The following is a 16,660-nucleotide window of genomic DNA, read 5'->3' as shown; positions in this document are numbered from 1 at the left end:
GTAGTAAATATTTTTTGAACATGTCGTTCATTTTCTTATTAGCGATGTTATCAGTGGAATTATCAGACTGCCCAGTAAGGGAAACAGTGCACCTCCTTGCTGGTTAATAAGTCTCCGTCGCCTTGTGAAGGGGACCTTTTTATCCGCTAGAACACGCAGCAGTTTCTTTTTGCGCTGCAGTCTAAGACGTTCTTTGGGGGTGATTGGTATGTTACCTCTTAGTAAATTCTTACACAGTTCGCACAAAACAGTGACCTGAGAATGTGATGCCTGTCTCAAAATTGTATTTGCTTGCTTGGGGCTGGCACCAGACAAAAACCTGATGAAGTCACTATGTTTTCGGAGCCTTTTAGCCATGTAGGTACATATGCGATCGACGGGCCGTCCTCTGGTAATATGCACGAGCGCAGACGTAATTGTTCTGGCGTATCTTGTCGAAAGTCCAGTAATAAATATGAGAATGGTTTTTCTGTGGCCTCCTTATAAATATCGACTAGAACACTCGAACGCCCAGGAAATACTTGCGAGGCTAGGTGAGATATTTGTCGGGAATCTCTGGGATTTTTAAAAACGATTAAATAGTGTGAGTTAAGACTGATGGTCCTATATTGGCTACCCTGACAGAACAAATTTTGGGAGAGAAGACAGATACTTGTGTTCCTGTGATGGCTTCCTTTAATGAATATTTCAGCGATTTCGGAACTGTCTTTTGCAACGTGTAGGAGATCGTCGATTATAATTAGATTTCTGACACGTCTATCGACTTCGGGCAGTTTCAAGCCTTTTACGAATTCAACGTGTGGAAACTGTAAGAAGGGATCCTGCTCTTCCGAGTAGCAGTAAATTATTCTCTCCGGAGGGGGTGAAATTAGCTGTTCGCAGTTTTTAATAAGCGACAGAATGAAGGTAGTTTTACCGCTTTGAGTACCACCGGCCGCGACGCAAGTGAAGGGGTGGATAAAGGAACACATAGTGACAGAGTTATAACCGACGAATCATTTTTGATTGTGTTTTTCACGGAAGTATCCATATGGGAATGTCCTCTCCAACTATGCGCTTCTTAAACCCTACCGCCTAGTTAACGATGTATGGAGTAGCTTGCACTGTCATTTGTCACGTTGAACGGTACAGGAACTGTCACTTCAACCTGTTCACCCATCGCCGCTGATCGCATTACATCCAGGTTTACGAGTCGGCTGTTGTTCTCGTTTAGGGTAATGTCTTTACATTTTGTTACAGATTTGCCTGAGCGTGTTCTGTACGATTTGGGTCCTGAAGTAGCTAATTCTAAAATAATGTCACCTTCCAATTCATCTACTAGTTCACCTAGTGAGTGACCTGTAGATGGAAGTGTATCGCCTGGCTTATATGAGAATACCAGATTTGCCTGAGCGTGTTCTGTATGATTTGGGTCCTGAAGTAGCTAATTCTAAAATAATGTCACCTTCCAATTCATCTACTAGTTCACCTAGTGAGTGACCTGTAGATGGAAGTGTATCGCCTGGCTTATATGAGAATACCATAACCAGCACCACCTTTATTTGATATGTTTATTAGAACTAGATCGATTGAGAGAGAGTCTATTATCAGAAAACCACTTCGCGACTGATCTACACTGAAAAATGCATCCATAATTCTATCTAATGTCAGTTCTGATATCTTCATAAATGGAAGATTAATCGGTGTTTTTAGAGAGTCGGCGTTTACACATAAACGAACATGGCTAAATTCTCCTCCCTTGTTTACATCCCCTATAATTTGCTTAAACATTTGTTTGAACAATAGAAAAAATTGTTCCCCTGCAAGCAAATGTAGGTCTCGGTATTTGCACTTGTAAGTTTTATACTTAGTTTTATATTTAGAGGAAAACTTCTCTGATCCTTCACTGATTTCGTAGAATCGTTCGTGTTTCCTCACCCCCACCAATTTGAATCTGAAAAGAAATGAAAAAAAAAAATACTTAACGTTTTTGGAATTCGGATTGTAATTCTACATATGAAATTCTGATTAAGACTTACAGGCCCTTCGTTTGATCCTCCTGCTCTCCCCTCGGCAAGTTGAGACAATGAAAAGAATTCTGCATTCTGAAAATGAATATTAAACAATGTTATAAAAACTGTATTTTTATCACTTTTAAAAATAAAAAGTGATAAAATAGGAGGAAATTCACTCACCTCTGTATACTGTACACTATTCGTATACAGTATTTCAGCTTCAATGACTTCAGCAAGACTATCAGCTTCAGTCTCCAGGGAATCATCATCACACATCCAAGTGTCCATTTTTTTCTCTAACGATTCTGTGACTGGGGTCGCCTTTTTAAAGTTTCTCCAGTAGCATTACGACATTCTCAGTCATCGATCCGACTATTTTGTCAAAAGGAAACTTGATGGTTCCATAGTACAGACTCGTAGAATAGTGATCGAGCTGAGGCACGAAAAAACACAACAGTTGTAGAAAAATGGTGAATGTAACGGCAGGCCGTATACAGGTCATATATAAAGAGGCCTATACATCCTGTAGGTCTCGGAATATTTGTGTAATGTCACAGCACGAGGTCATCCTCCTTCACTTTCAAATAAGGTCATCGGAATATTTGTGTTAATTGTGAAACTTGTTCCGAAATAGTACGACATCCTGTAAGAGCTCATTATTATACATTTTTCGATGACACACGTCTTCTTGAGTAATATTATTAGTCACATATCAGGGTTGGGGACTGCTTTATATATGACTGTTATACGTTCTGTCGTTACATTTGCCATTTTTCCACAACTGTTAAGATGAGTACCGCTCCAAAGAAGAACTATGTGTTTTTTCGTCGCCTCAGTTCGAGCACTATTCTACGGGTTCTCCTGCTTGATTTCGAAGTATCGATCGTTTTGCAATGTGCCTCGAGTTATCTAAAATTAACGACAGATCAATGGAGTAAGATAGCGTTAAAATGGCCTGAAGTATTACTATTAGTTCGGGGTCGTGCACATGAAACTATTACATTTACAGGCGGTTTGGAGATTGAGACAGAAGCTGGTCGTGCTACAATTTCCAATGGTGAGTTGTGCGATTTTATTCTCGACTTGAGTGAATGTGAGTCTCTTTCACATAAAATACTCTATGTTGACGAGTTTGTATCTGTGCTTGGAAATGAAGCTAACCTATTCACTTTGATGCAAGAATCTGTGATGGAAGTACTGATCTCTGCTCGCGAATGTTTGCGACAGCGTCGGCGCTTCACCACCAGTGATATCACATTTCAAGAAGCCTACGAGTATATGGTTCGACATCTGATTCCGTATAACGTGGTAACAGACTTTACGGCTAGATGTACTTTGCAGCAGCAGAAAGAACCAGAAATTAATCCTTATAATATTCTGCAGGCGGTACTTGGGATGATATCAGAGTTAAGGAAGAGTTATATTGAACGTTATGCACATTTATTCCCATTTCATTAGACTGTGCCTTTTTGATTATTAAAAAGCTGTTCTGAAAATGTTACTGTTTGTTCATAGATGTACCTTTTTAAAAATGTTCATTAAAAAGCAGAAATTTTCTTTGATGTTTGAGCTTTGGGATTTAAAGAAATGTGTCAATAAAATGCTTACACACATAAGTTAAGACAATAAAAGGTTAAAAAATATGAGACGATAATAATTACACAAAAACCGATAATAATTACACAAAAACAATAATAAAAAATATGAGAAGATATACAATAATAATAAAAAGGCTCTAATTAAAAAAAAATGTACCAAAGAAAATATACAATAACACAATGAACTATGACACATAAGTTAAGACAATAATAAAGCGTTACAATAATAATAAAAAGGCTCTAATTAAAAAAAATGTGTCTTCATATTGAATCTCTAAGGAAACGAACCTATAAAAAGGTTTACTCACACACAAGAAAAAAAGACTCTGATGGATTAGCTAATAAATACTATGACAAGACAATGAATTTTCTTTTTATCAAAGGATCAATAAAGGTTTAAAACTGTGAGAAGACACACGCGAAAGAAAATATTTTTTATCACTTTTAAAAATAAAAAGTGATGGAGGATGTTCTCATGTTGTTTACATTACACAATTAACACAAATATTCCGATGACCTTATTTGATATGCTTATCGCTTCAGTAAATAAAATGTGATGGAGGAAGTCTTCATGTTGCGACATTACACAAAAGAAGAAAAAAAAATTGAGAAATATACGTGGCGCCATCTAGGGACATAAATATGAACTAAAAAGAATTCGGTAAGCATGTGGCGCCATCTAGGGTAGGAAATGAGAACTAATTATAATTTTCAAACCAGAGCTCGTGGTATACTATGCAAATGTGTTTAAATCCCTCCAGGTCTTATGCAATTGTGTTTAAAGCCATTTAGACTTTATGCAAATGTGTTTAAATCCCCATCATATCTACTATCATATACAGTGCTTGGATTTCAGGAAAGCTTTTGATATTGTTGCTCATGGAAGACTGCTGTACAAATTGGAGAGGTATGGCATTAAGGGTAAGTTGCTACAATGCATAAAGGGATGGTTGAGTGGGAGATGACAGAGAGTGGTAATCAATGGACACTGCTCTTTGTGGACAGATGTTATTAGTGGAGTTCCCCAGGATTCGGTGTTGGGCCCATTGTTGTTTTTTATATTTGTATGTTGCATATGCCACATGATATTGATGAAGATATATCAGGTTTAATATCCAAGTTTGTAGATGATACAAAGGTTGTCAGGGTTGTTAACGACAGTAAAGGCAGTATGCTACTCCAACTGGATCTGGCGCCTCCGTAGCCAGGAGGGTAGGAGCAGTAGTGTCTAGCACACGCTTCTTGATTAGACCAGGGTTCGAGCCAGTGACCACCAAATACGGAGGATGCTAAAAGGTCAGGGAATGACCACCGCATATCCCCGGAGCAATATGGCCTTAGTTGCTAATGCTCCTAAAAACCAAATAACAAACAAACCAACTGGATCTAGATAAGTTTGGAAAATTGGATGAGGATGGCAACTGAAGTTTAACATTGACAAATGTAAAGTACTGCATATGGGTAGCAATAACCGAAGAGAAACATACCAACTGTGTGGTACTACACTCAGTAAAGTGAAAAAGACCTGGGGGTAATTGTGCAGACAAATATGAAGTTCGCTGAGCAGTGCAGACTGGTTGCCAGGGCAGGTCATGGAGTTTGGTCAATGATATATAGGAATATTTGATAGCAATGGTCAGGTCACACCTAGAGTACTGTTTACAGGCCTGGACGCCTCATTTTAGGAAGGATGTAGATTTGCTAGAACGAGTGCAAAGAAGGGCAATAAGATTGATGAGGGGAACAAAGGCGTGCTCTTACCAAGAATGGTTTAAGTTCTGCAAATTGCAGCGCCTAGAGAGTAGGCACCTGCGAGATAATCTGATTGAGGTGTAGAAGGATTTGAATGGGTTCAGCAAGCTGAATGCTGATAGGATTCTTCCTCTTGCTCAGAGTAAGAACCTGAGGGACACAGTTTCAAATTGAGGAAAGATAGTTGTAGAATAGATGTGTGGAAATTTGCCTTTAGCCAGTGGGTAGTTGATTGGCGGAACAGGCTTCCACATTTTATTGTGGAAGTTGATAGCCTAAATAAATTTAAGGCTGAGCTGGACAGGCATTTGGAATGAGTGGAGGGATGAAATGGGAGTTTTTTTTTTGGCTGATGCTGCATAAGCTTGCTTTCTTGCATCGTATGCCTCTACTAATGCTAATGCTAATTGTAAGTGAATAGCATAAATATATTATACATCTATTGGCCACTTTATGTGGTTACTTGCCCTTTTCATGAAATGGAGTGCTTCTTTGGTAACAGTGTCACATGCTGAAGCTATGCGATATATATGATGATATTACTCGCTCGGTAATATCATCACATGGTCATACAATGCGATATAAAGCAAGGAGTTAAATTCATAGGGATGGTGCCTCTGTGAAATTAAATGCAAGAAGGGGCAACGCGAAATATTTAAGTAACTACTGATGAGCTCTTTCCTCTGAAATGGCTTTTTGTGACCAAAATATCATTTCACAGGGAACAACTTATCATATCTTACGATAGGTGAGGTACTGCAGCCGACGACCGAACCTGGATACACTACTGTCAGCAAGAATCAACAAGTAGCAATTCAGATGGCCCAGGAATGCTAACACTGCATATTGCGTGATCAGAAGAATGTTTCGTGGTTTTACGAATCTCCATACCTGCTGTTTCACGCTAATGGGCAAAGCAGAATATGAAGAAAAGCAGATTGAATCCATAGACCTACACTGCCAAATGCTAACAATGCAAGCTGTTAGTGGTGATGTAACAGTATGGAGACTATTTTTGTGGTGCAAATTGGAGCCTTAATACCAGTGGAGCAAAATTTCGATGCCACAGGTTAAAAACTGTTTTTCCAGATACATTCCTTCGTAGCTGCAACGAATATCATCAGTGTGTGGATATTTCCAACAGGATATTTGCACTATGTTGCAAAACTAGAATTATATAGAACTTGTTTCAGGCACATCAGAGTAAATTCAGCCTACTGTAGGGCCATCTCCCCCTTACCAGATCTCAATTCAATTCAGCACTTATGGGATGAGATGGAACAAGCTCCTCTAAAAAGAGATCCTCAACCAGGACTGTGCAAAAGAAGATGAAGAAGGTGCAGCTTCTGCATGGCACAGGGGCGTCAGATTGTGAGTGGAAATGACGGCCGATTATATGTACTACACAAATGTAGTCTTCAGCATGAGTTTGCTGATATTATCATATTGTTAAAGAAGACAAATTAATTAATACTAACAAACATTTTTTCGGAATAACTGTTTTTAGTAATGAATAATTGTAATGTAATGCGCATTTTCAAATTCACCCTTTTCGAATGTGTTCGATTGGTAGATTTCAAAATTGACGAAAAGGAAAGGGGCCCCCAAAAAAGAATTTTTTTTCACATGGATGGGTATAAGAATACCTCGGCGAGGACCTGTACGGACCCATTGAGTTTGCAATAACTGTAGGTAACAACTGAATCGACATGAAACAGCATACCTGTGGCATGCTTTCGATGCCTGTTTGAGTCCATAGTATAACGAATCCAGGCTGTTCAAAGAGATAAAGTGGAACTTGTTGGCTATGACTGGCTAGTAGTTAGGTGTTTTGTATTAGTGGTGGCAAATTATGCTAGTAAGCAAGATTATAAAGCATCTGCCAAAAAAAAAAAAAAAAAAAACCTTCCCACATCATCTGTCAATCACCTCTAATAATTTATCTCGATCTTCCTTGAATTTATTCCAACTACTCACTTGCACAGCAGTAGATGGAACTTATTCCCAGCAATAACCCACCCATTGCTTAAAGCAAACTTATGCATATCTATCCTGCAGCCATCCTTCTGCAGTTTTAATTTATGCCCCCTCATGTCTAAAAAAAAAAAAAAAAAACACCAAACTATAATATTAGGCCACCCGAATATTTAAATTCCTATGCCGTGCTGTGTGTCTGATGTCTGTTAATTGTATATGTTCTATGGTCGATTTGTCTGTTTTGCTGGACGAAAAATTCCAGTTTCTGGAGGATAAACCTTGCTATCTACGCCTGAGAAGGAATCACTCAGACACGTAGTGAAAAAAGCCCATTAAAGTTCCGCGCGTCATTGATGGGATTTGAACCCGGGCCTTTTTCACCCGGTTTGGGGAGGACGGTGACAATACCACTGTGTTACACGCGGAGACGAACCCTCATGTCTATAATCTGAGCAAGAAAAAGAATGCCATCAGTATTTATCTTGCTCACTTCTTTCAAAGCCTTAAATACCTGAATCAGATCATCTCGCAGGTGCCTAGTCCTCCAGACGCTACAGTTTGCAGAACTGAAGCTGTTACTGGCAAGACTACCTTTTCGTATCTTTACTAATGTCGTTGCCCGTCTCGGCACCGTTACAGCAGATCTATATCCTTCCTGAAATGAGGCCTCCAGACCTGTATGCTCTACTCAAGATGCAGTCTAATCGTTGCCTTGTATAATGGGATAATCAATTCCTTATCCCTGCTAGTAAAGTAAGTTTCTGTATATCATTCACAAAATCCCATTTAGCTGCTTTATTATTTTTTTTTTATTTGTATTTTATTTTTATTATTATATTATTTCTCCCTTACTGGTGTTTCCACCTCGTGACAGGTATTGCTACCAAATACACACGGTGGTTGTTGTTATGTCTGGTGTTACTGTTGGTCGAGGAACTCTCTAACTATCCTACAGGTGTTCAGGATTGCGACTTTCTGGAGTTCCTTGTAGGTGTTCGCTGGGAGACCTATTGCTGCTACGCTGTTATGTACGGTCTTTGGCACCATACCTGTGGTTGACACAACGATAGGGATGGTCGTTACTTGTTGCATATGCCACATCTCTTTGATCTCCTGTCTTAGGTCCGTGTAATTCCTGATTTTTTCTCGATGGGTTTTCTGCAGGTTGCGAGTGTTGGGTACCGCTATGTCAGTCAGATAGGTAGCCTTTTCCTTCTGTCCACTAGGGCTATGTCCCGTCTGTTGTGGGGGATTGTCCTATCCGTTATTATTATGGCGCGTTCCCAGTACAGCTTGTGGGATGGGGTCTCTAGTGCTTTCTGGGGTTCGTGCTTGGACACTCTCTTCGTACATAGCAAGGAAATACCAGTTGGTCGACCAACTGGTATTTCCTTGCTAGCTTCTGATGTATTATCCTGGCAACCTGGTCGTGTACTCAGTCTCAGTGTTCACCTTGCATCCCGCAGTGATGGTTGAAGCCATGTAGCATCGTCGACATATGTCATCACACACTCCGGGCTCCTTGGCAATGTATTTTCTAGAGTTCCCGGTGTTGATCACCTTGTCTTGGATGGCGAGCGTAAATCTTTCAGTTTCAGAGAAGAACGTCCCGCTCGGAAGCAATTTTATATATGTGTTATTTATGGAGATCGTTGTAGTGTCTGCCATGGAGTGTCTTCTCTGCCCATCTTTCTAGCTTCGTTTGTACCTCCTGGTTGTGGGGAGACTCCTCGCTTGGGTTGAGTGGGGTATACTGCTTGTCTATCTTCCTTATGGCCGGTTGGAGCGCTGCTGTGTGTTTCTGTAAGTAATCATTCAGGTTAACTCTATCACTGTCTTCTGTTGGTCTATCAGGCCCCTTCCTCCTTCTTCCCGGGCAATTATCAGTCTCTCCACGGGAGATTTCCGGTGGTGTTGGCGGCTCTTAGTCATCGTTGTCCTTATCTTTCTCATGGTATCTTCCAGCTAGGTGTTAGTCCAATCTATGCCCCCGAAGGAGTATGTTAGCACTGGCAATGCATAAGCGTTTATGCCTTTAACTGTGTTCCCTACGTTCAGCAAGCTTCTGAGTCTCTGAAGGTATTTTTCGGTCAGGCAGGCCTTAATTTCCTTGTGCTGTAACTGCTGAGCCTGCATCATCCCCAAGTATTTGTAGGCCTCGCCCTCTGCCATGGCTACGATCTCTTTACCACTTTGCAGCTGATAGATTTAGTTGACTAATTTTACCTGACGCAATCCGTGAGTCTTGCATTTGTCTAGACCAAATTCCATCCTAATGTCATTGCTGAATTCTTCGGTGATCTGGAGTAGTTGCTGAAGGTGCTTCTCGGTTCCCGCTTAGAGCTTGATGTTATCCATGTATATCAGGTGGGCGAGGGTGTACAAGTTCTTCCTTCCTTCTTTGAGGTTATATCCGTACTTGCTGCTGTTGAGCATGGTAGATAGCGGGTTTACGTGCTAGACAGAACCACAGTGGGCTCAGGTCATCTCCGTGAAATATTCCACACCTGATGGGGATTGGTCTGGTTGTGATGTTTTCGACCTTAATGGTGGTACTCCATTTCGCCATCGTTTCAACTAGGAAGTTTGTCACTATTGGATTGACTTTGTGGTTGTTCAGCGTCTATATTAGCCAGCTATGAGGCACGGAATCGAAGGCCTTGCGGTAATCGATATAGGCTGTGTACATATTGCAGCGCTTCTTGTAGGCTTGCTCCATAACCGCAGCATCTATAGTTAATTGCTTCTTGCATCCTTTGCTCAGCCGCTTGCATCCTTTCTGCTGTTCGGACATTATGTACTGGCTTTCCAAGTGGTCTGTTATCTTCCTGGTTATGCAGCTGGTCAGGATCTTGTGCATTGTTGGGAGGCAGGTGATTGGCCTATATTTCGCGGGGTTTCTTGTATCTTCGTCTTTATGGTTCAGATATGTAATTCCTTGAGTGAGAATCTTCGGGATTGTCTCTGGGTGCCTGATCATTCGGGTGAACTGATAGTGTGTGTGCAAGTTCTTGTACCAGTAGTTGTGGACATTATCAATTCCTGGAGTTCGCGAGTTGTCAGTATTCTTGATAGTCTGTTTTACTTCTTCTTCCCGAATCTCTCACCCTCTTATTTCTTGTACGTCCTTGGTTTTCTTGCGTTCTAGTTCTATCCGGGTCGCTCGGCTGTTATGCCTTACTTCCCTGCTCCATATGTTTCCCGAAAACTCCTCAATCGTCTTCTTCTCGGGTGTTCCGTTTCCTTCTTTCCCGTCTTCTCCAAGATTCCTCTAGAAGCCTCTTTGGTCCTCATCGAAAATTCGGTTGTTTATTTTCCTCTGTGTGCTCTCTTTGTATCGGCATAGTCTCTTGCTGTGTGCACTGAGGTTCTGCTTCAATGTGTCCAAGATCTTTTCCTCCAATGTCTCCTATCCTCTGATTTTTTTTCTTATGTTTGCTGTGGATGCTGTTTGTTTTGAGGATGCTCTTCACTTTTATAATTAATTTCTTACTCCTATTGCCCGGTTGGTACTGGGTTAATTGGCCTATCTTGAATCTTAATTTTTTTTTATCTTCTGCTGAAGTCTTCTTTCCCAATCTGCTGGTTTCTTCTGTTTTCGGTTCTTCTGCTGCTGGCCTCTCGCTTCTCTTCCATTAATCCTCGTGGCTGTTACCGCGGCATAATACATGACCCTGTGGATGGCCTCCAGTGTTGCGTCATTGCTGTCGAGGTAATGCGGTTTTTATGTGCTGATTCAGGTGGTCTGTGATTACCACAAAGTTCTATTCGGCCTCTACTTCGGTATCACGAGTCTTTGGGGGGTCCATTCCTTTGAATAAACCACACAAAGGGTCCATTCGAAGGAATTGATATTCTGGATATCACGACCTCGTTTCCACATCAACTGCTGTGGGTTGTATTTCTTCTTGCTCTTCCTCCTCTGGTTCGGTGGTGGTATGTTCTTCCTCCTCTGGTTCCATATTCATTATCCTTTGTAGTTGATCGCGCATGTCTGCTTGATTTTTTCCAAGATCGGAGGAGCTATCAGGTTCTTCCTGACGATGGTCATTCTCTGGTCCGCTATTCGCTGTTCGGTGACCTGAATATCCGGGAATCGTTCCAGCCACTGGGTCCCGCCCTGTAAGTTGTCATATCCGTTATTTCCTAGTATGCTTGCATGATGTACGTATTCATTTCGATGCTCCACTTCAAGCGTTGGTGTTTTCTCCCTTCCTGGGTGGTCACTAGTGCAGGAAGCACTTCCAGTTGGGCTGGATGGTCTGGCCCCTCCCTTGGGGTAGCCATACGGAGGGGGGGGCAGCGCCACTCACTCCACTGTCTTCCTGGGGAGACCATCACCCATTTTTCGAACCGACCCCTCTGCCACACGAGTGACTTTACTTTGCGTCACACTCGATGCAGCATGATTAATATTTCTCTGTGACATCATCCATCTAAGGAGGTGGACCTGTTTCGCTTCGGCTTATGTCCAGTGGTAGTTCTCGTGCGTGACGCCAGATGGCGCCACAATCCACCTTAGCCGCTACCCCGACCGTGAGGTAGGTAGGTCCCTTGGAGCAACTTTCACGATGTTTATTTATTTTATTAATTTTTATTACTATTAATTTATTTATTATTATTATTCTATTAGTATACTGGTGCCCCAGCATTATGGAGCCGAGTTGGCTTCTGCCAAGGCAGTACTCGAACCTGGGTCCATCAGGCTAAATCTTGGCCATCGTGCCCTTCTTATTATTATTATTACTATTATACATATATATATATTTTTTTAAATTTTATTTCTTTTTTTTTAGGTCCTTGACACTGAATTCTTCGGAAATTAGGTGGAAGGGCCTACTAGAGTACTTAAGCGAACCCTCTACTGCCTGATCTACCTGCTCAGGGCTAAGTGTGAGCAACTGGGGTTCCACTAGAGACCCAACGGCTAAATGGTCAGAAGAATAGCATAACCCGACACTACACAACGCTAACACACTTATTACACTTTTTAAACCTCTGGCCTTCACAGAGTTCTATGATACACAACAGAGTACAAAACGTAGAGATGGGGGAACCCCCTGGGACCGTTAGACCTTGTACACTTTACACTTTGAGCTGCCAGCAAGGTTCAGAGAAGCTCGTATCCGATTGCCAATATATATCCGAGTGCATCCAGTTGACACAGATGAACAGTGCATTGTTGAGTCAGTTTGGTGTGACTTAAGCACAGGGAAAGCAAAAATAAGAGTAGGAGTGTGTTATAGGTCTAATGACTCGAATGAGTAAAACGAACAATTGTACAGAGAAATAGTGGGCTAATAAATGAGAATATCTTATAATAGGGGATTGTAACTTCCCAGATATTGACTGGAACTTGTGGGTTGGTCACTCGCAAACTAGCAAGAATTTTATGGATTTATTGGATTTTCTGCAGCAGCGTGTTCAAGAGGCAACCAAAGAGGGTAATACTCTTGATCGGGTTAACAGCAGTGATCATTCGTGTATTAAGAATTTGCAGATAAAGGAACCACTAGGTGGCAGTGACCACAGTGTCCTGATGTGGGATTTACTTAAGGTTATAATTACCATCAGGGGGAAAGGAAAGGGTTTTTGCTTCCATAAAGGTGACTACAGTAGTCTCAGCCAGTTATTAAATTCCATACATTGGGCCCAATTGGTGATGTTACCAACAGCAAATTCAAAGTGGGAAGCATTCTAGAAATTAATCGTGCAAGCCACTAGACTTTTCATGTTTAGGCCTAAATGGTTGTCAAATGAACTGATGAGACTCGTGGCAGAGAATAAAAATGCAGTGGATGCATATAAATTATCAGGCGACACAGAAGCTTATGGCATATATAAGCTGGTCTGTAATCAAGTCACAAAGGAGATTAAGCAAGTGAGGGCAGATTACGAGTAATCTGTGGCAAAGGAGACTAAGAAAAACGGCAAGGATTTCTTTACTTATATAAACTCTAAAAGGAAGGGGATGGATCAAATTGGTCCACTTGATATCGATGGTTCGACTGTTGATGATCCTGCTCGGATAGAAAACAAACTGAATGAGTGTTTTGCATATACATTCACACATAAGGAGTTATTAAGGAAGGAAATTGCCAGAAGTTTATCAAATTGTAACAGGGTGATTAATGAATATGTAATAACCAGAGCAAAGTGGAGGAGAAATTGTTGTTAAAGTTAAACATAAGAAAGGCACTTGGGGTGGATCGGATCTATCCAGTTATATTAAAGGGGACGGCAAAGGAACTAAGCAAACCCTTAGTCATAATTATGAGAGCATCCTTGGATTCAGGGGGAAGTCTCCACGGACTAGAGAGGTCCAAATTTATCCCTAATTCACAAACGGGGATCGAAGGGTGACACGAGTAATTATAGACCAATTAGTTTAACTTCTGTTCCAGGAAAAAAAAATGTAGTCACTGGTTAAAGATTCATTGTAGGATCATCTAGACAAGATTGCAGCAATAATTCAGAACAGCATGGGTTTGTTAATTATAATGTGGTTACAAAGGAACTGGATGCAAAAAATAATTTTGATATCATATGCTTGGATTTCAGGAAAGCTTTTGACACTGTTGCGCATGGAAGAATACTGTACAAATTGGAGCAGAATGGTATTAAGGGTAAGTTGCAACAATGGATAAAAGGGTGATTGAGTGGGAGAAGACAGAGAGTGGTAATCAATGGACTTTGTTCTTCTTGGACTAATATTATTAGTGGAGTCGTACAGGGTTCGGTGTTGGGCCCACCTTTTTTTTATATTTTTCAATGATATTGATGAAGGTATATCAGCTTATTGTTGAAGTTTGCAGATGATACGAAGGTTGTTAATGACAGTGTGCTACTGCAACAGAATCTTGAAAATTTGGGCAGATGGGCTGAGAAGTGGTAATTGAAGTTTAACCTTGACAAATGCAAAATACTGCATATGGTTAGAAGTAACCCCAGTGGAACGTACCAATTTGTGTGGTATTACGTTTAAGGTGGTAGAAAATGAAAAAGATCTGGGACTAATTTTGTAGTCAGATTTGAAATTTTCTGAGCAATGCAGACAGGTTGTAAGAGCAGGTCATGGGGATTTTTCAATGATGTACAGATATTTTGCTAGTAGGGAAAAGGAAGTGATTATCCCTTTGTAAAAGGCAATGGTCAGGCCACATCTTCAGTACTGCGTACTGGTCTGGAGGCCTCAATTTAGGAAGGCTGTAGATTTGCTTGAGCGTGTACAGAGATGGGCAACAGGATTGGTCAGGGGAACGAAGGAGTCCTCTTACCAAGAGAGACGTAAGTTCTGCAAATTGCAGCGGCTGGAGACTAAGCACCTGCGATGTTATCTGATTGAAGTGTATAAGGCCTTGAATGGGTTGAGCACGCTGAATTCTGATGGGATTATTCCGCTTTCTGAGGTTGTGAACCTAAAGGGGCATAAAGTCAAATTGAGGAAAGAGACAGCTGTAGAAGAGATGTGCAGAAATTTACCTCTAGTCAAAGGGTGATTAATTGCTGGAACAAACTTCCATCTGTCGTTGTGGAAGTTGATAGCTTAAATAAATTCATGGCGGAACTGGACAATTACTACTATTATATTATTAATATTACTGCTATTGCTATTACTAATTAATCAAAACTTTTATATATTAATTTAAAATGCAGTATCCATAATTAGCATTAGCAAAGGCACATGATGGAAGAAAGCAAGCTTATATAGCATCAGCCAAAAAAAAAAACCCCTTATTTCACCCATCTATTCGCTCCAAACGTTTGTGAAGTCTGCCTTGAATCTGTTTAAGCTATCAACTTCTCCGACGACAGATGAAAGTTTGTTCCAGCAATCAAAGGCCCGCTGGCTAAAGGCAAACTGGTCAAGACATCAAAGGCGGATATTGTTGGGATAGCAGAGACGTGGTGTCACAAAGATATAAGGAATGCAGAACTGGAATTTGGGGAGTACAATGTGTACAGAAAGGATAGACAGGACAGAAAGGGAGGGGGTGTTATGCTGTTAATTAAGAAAAACATAAAATCAAAGGAAGTGCACCCAGTTAATATAGATGAACAGTGCTCTGTTGAGTCAGTTTGATGCGAGATAAGCACTGCGAAAGGAAAAATAAGGGTAGGAGTGTGTTATAGGCCTAATGACTTGAATGAGTACAATGAACAATTGTACAGAGAAATAGAGTGGGCCAGTAAATCTGAATGTCTTATAATGGGGGATTTTAACTTCCCAGATATTGACTGGAACTTGTGGGTTGGTCACTCACACACCAGTCAGACTTTTGTGGATTTATTGGATGATTGTTTTCTGCAGCAGCATGTTCGAGAGGCAACCAGAGAAAGTAACACTCTTGATCTGGTTATCAGCAGTGATCATTCGTGTATTAAGAATTTGCAGATAATGGAACCACTAGGTGGCAGTGATCACAGTGTGCTGAAGTGGGATTTACTCAAAGAGGTAACTACCGTCAGGGGTAAAGGAAAGGGTTTTTGCTTCCGTAAAGGGGAGTACAGTGGTCTCAGACAGTTTTTAAATTCTGTACAGTGGGATCAACTGACGATGTTACCAACAGTAAATTCTAAGTGGGAAGCATTCAAGGAATTAATCGTGGAAGCTACTAGACTTTATATACCGATTAAGAAATATCGTTCAAGGTTTAGGCCTAAATGGTTATCAAATGAACTAATGAGACTCATGACAGAGAAGAAAAATGCATGGGATGCATATAAATTATCAGGTGACGCAGAAGCCTGTGGCAGATATAAGCTAGTCTGTAATCAGGTCACAAAGGAGGTTCGGCAGGCGAAGGCGGATTACGAGAAATCTTTGGCAAAGGATGCTAAGAAAAACAGCAAGGATTTCTTTACTTATATAAACTCTAAAAGGAAGGGGATGAATATGATTGGTCCACTTGACATCGATGGTTCGACTGTTGATGATCCTGCTCAGATAGCAAACAAACTGAATGAGTATTTTGCATCTACATTCACACGTGAGGAATTATTACAGTTTGAAAATGGAAGAAGGTTATCAAATTGTAGCAGTGTGCTTAATGATTTTGTAATAACTGAGAGCAAAGTGGAGGAGAAATTGTTGAAGTTAAACATAAGAAAGGCACCTGGGGTGGATGGGATCTATCCAGTTATTTTAAAGGAGGCGGCAAAGCAACTAAGCAAACCCTTAGCCATAATTATGAGAGCATCCTTGGACTCAGGGGAGGTTCCCACGGACTGGAGATGTGCAAATGTGTCCCCAATTCACAAAGGTGGATCGAAGGGTGACACGAGTAATTACAGACCAGTTAGTTTAACTTCTGTTCCGGGTAAAATAATGGAGTCACT

General features: G+C 40.9%; 1 protein-coding gene across 1 annotated transcript in view; it reads left to right on the top strand.

Moving 5' to 3' along the window:
- LOC150083297 (tektin-4-like) overlaps nucleotides 1-16,660 on the top strand; it is a 164,659-nt gene that overhangs the window by 12,935 nt on the left and 135,064 nt on the right. The gene's annotated exons all lie outside the window — the stretch shown is intronic.

This window comes from Mastigoproctus giganteus, chromosome 7 (genome assembly GCF_048544385.1).
Source record: "Mastigoproctus giganteus isolate SK-2022 chromosome 7, ASM4854438v1, whole genome shotgun sequence".
Classification (NCBI taxonomy): Eukaryota; Metazoa; Arthropoda; class Arachnida; order Uropygi; family Thelyphonidae; genus Mastigoproctus; species Mastigoproctus giganteus.
This window is presented reverse-complemented; position numbering and strand designations above follow the sequence as displayed.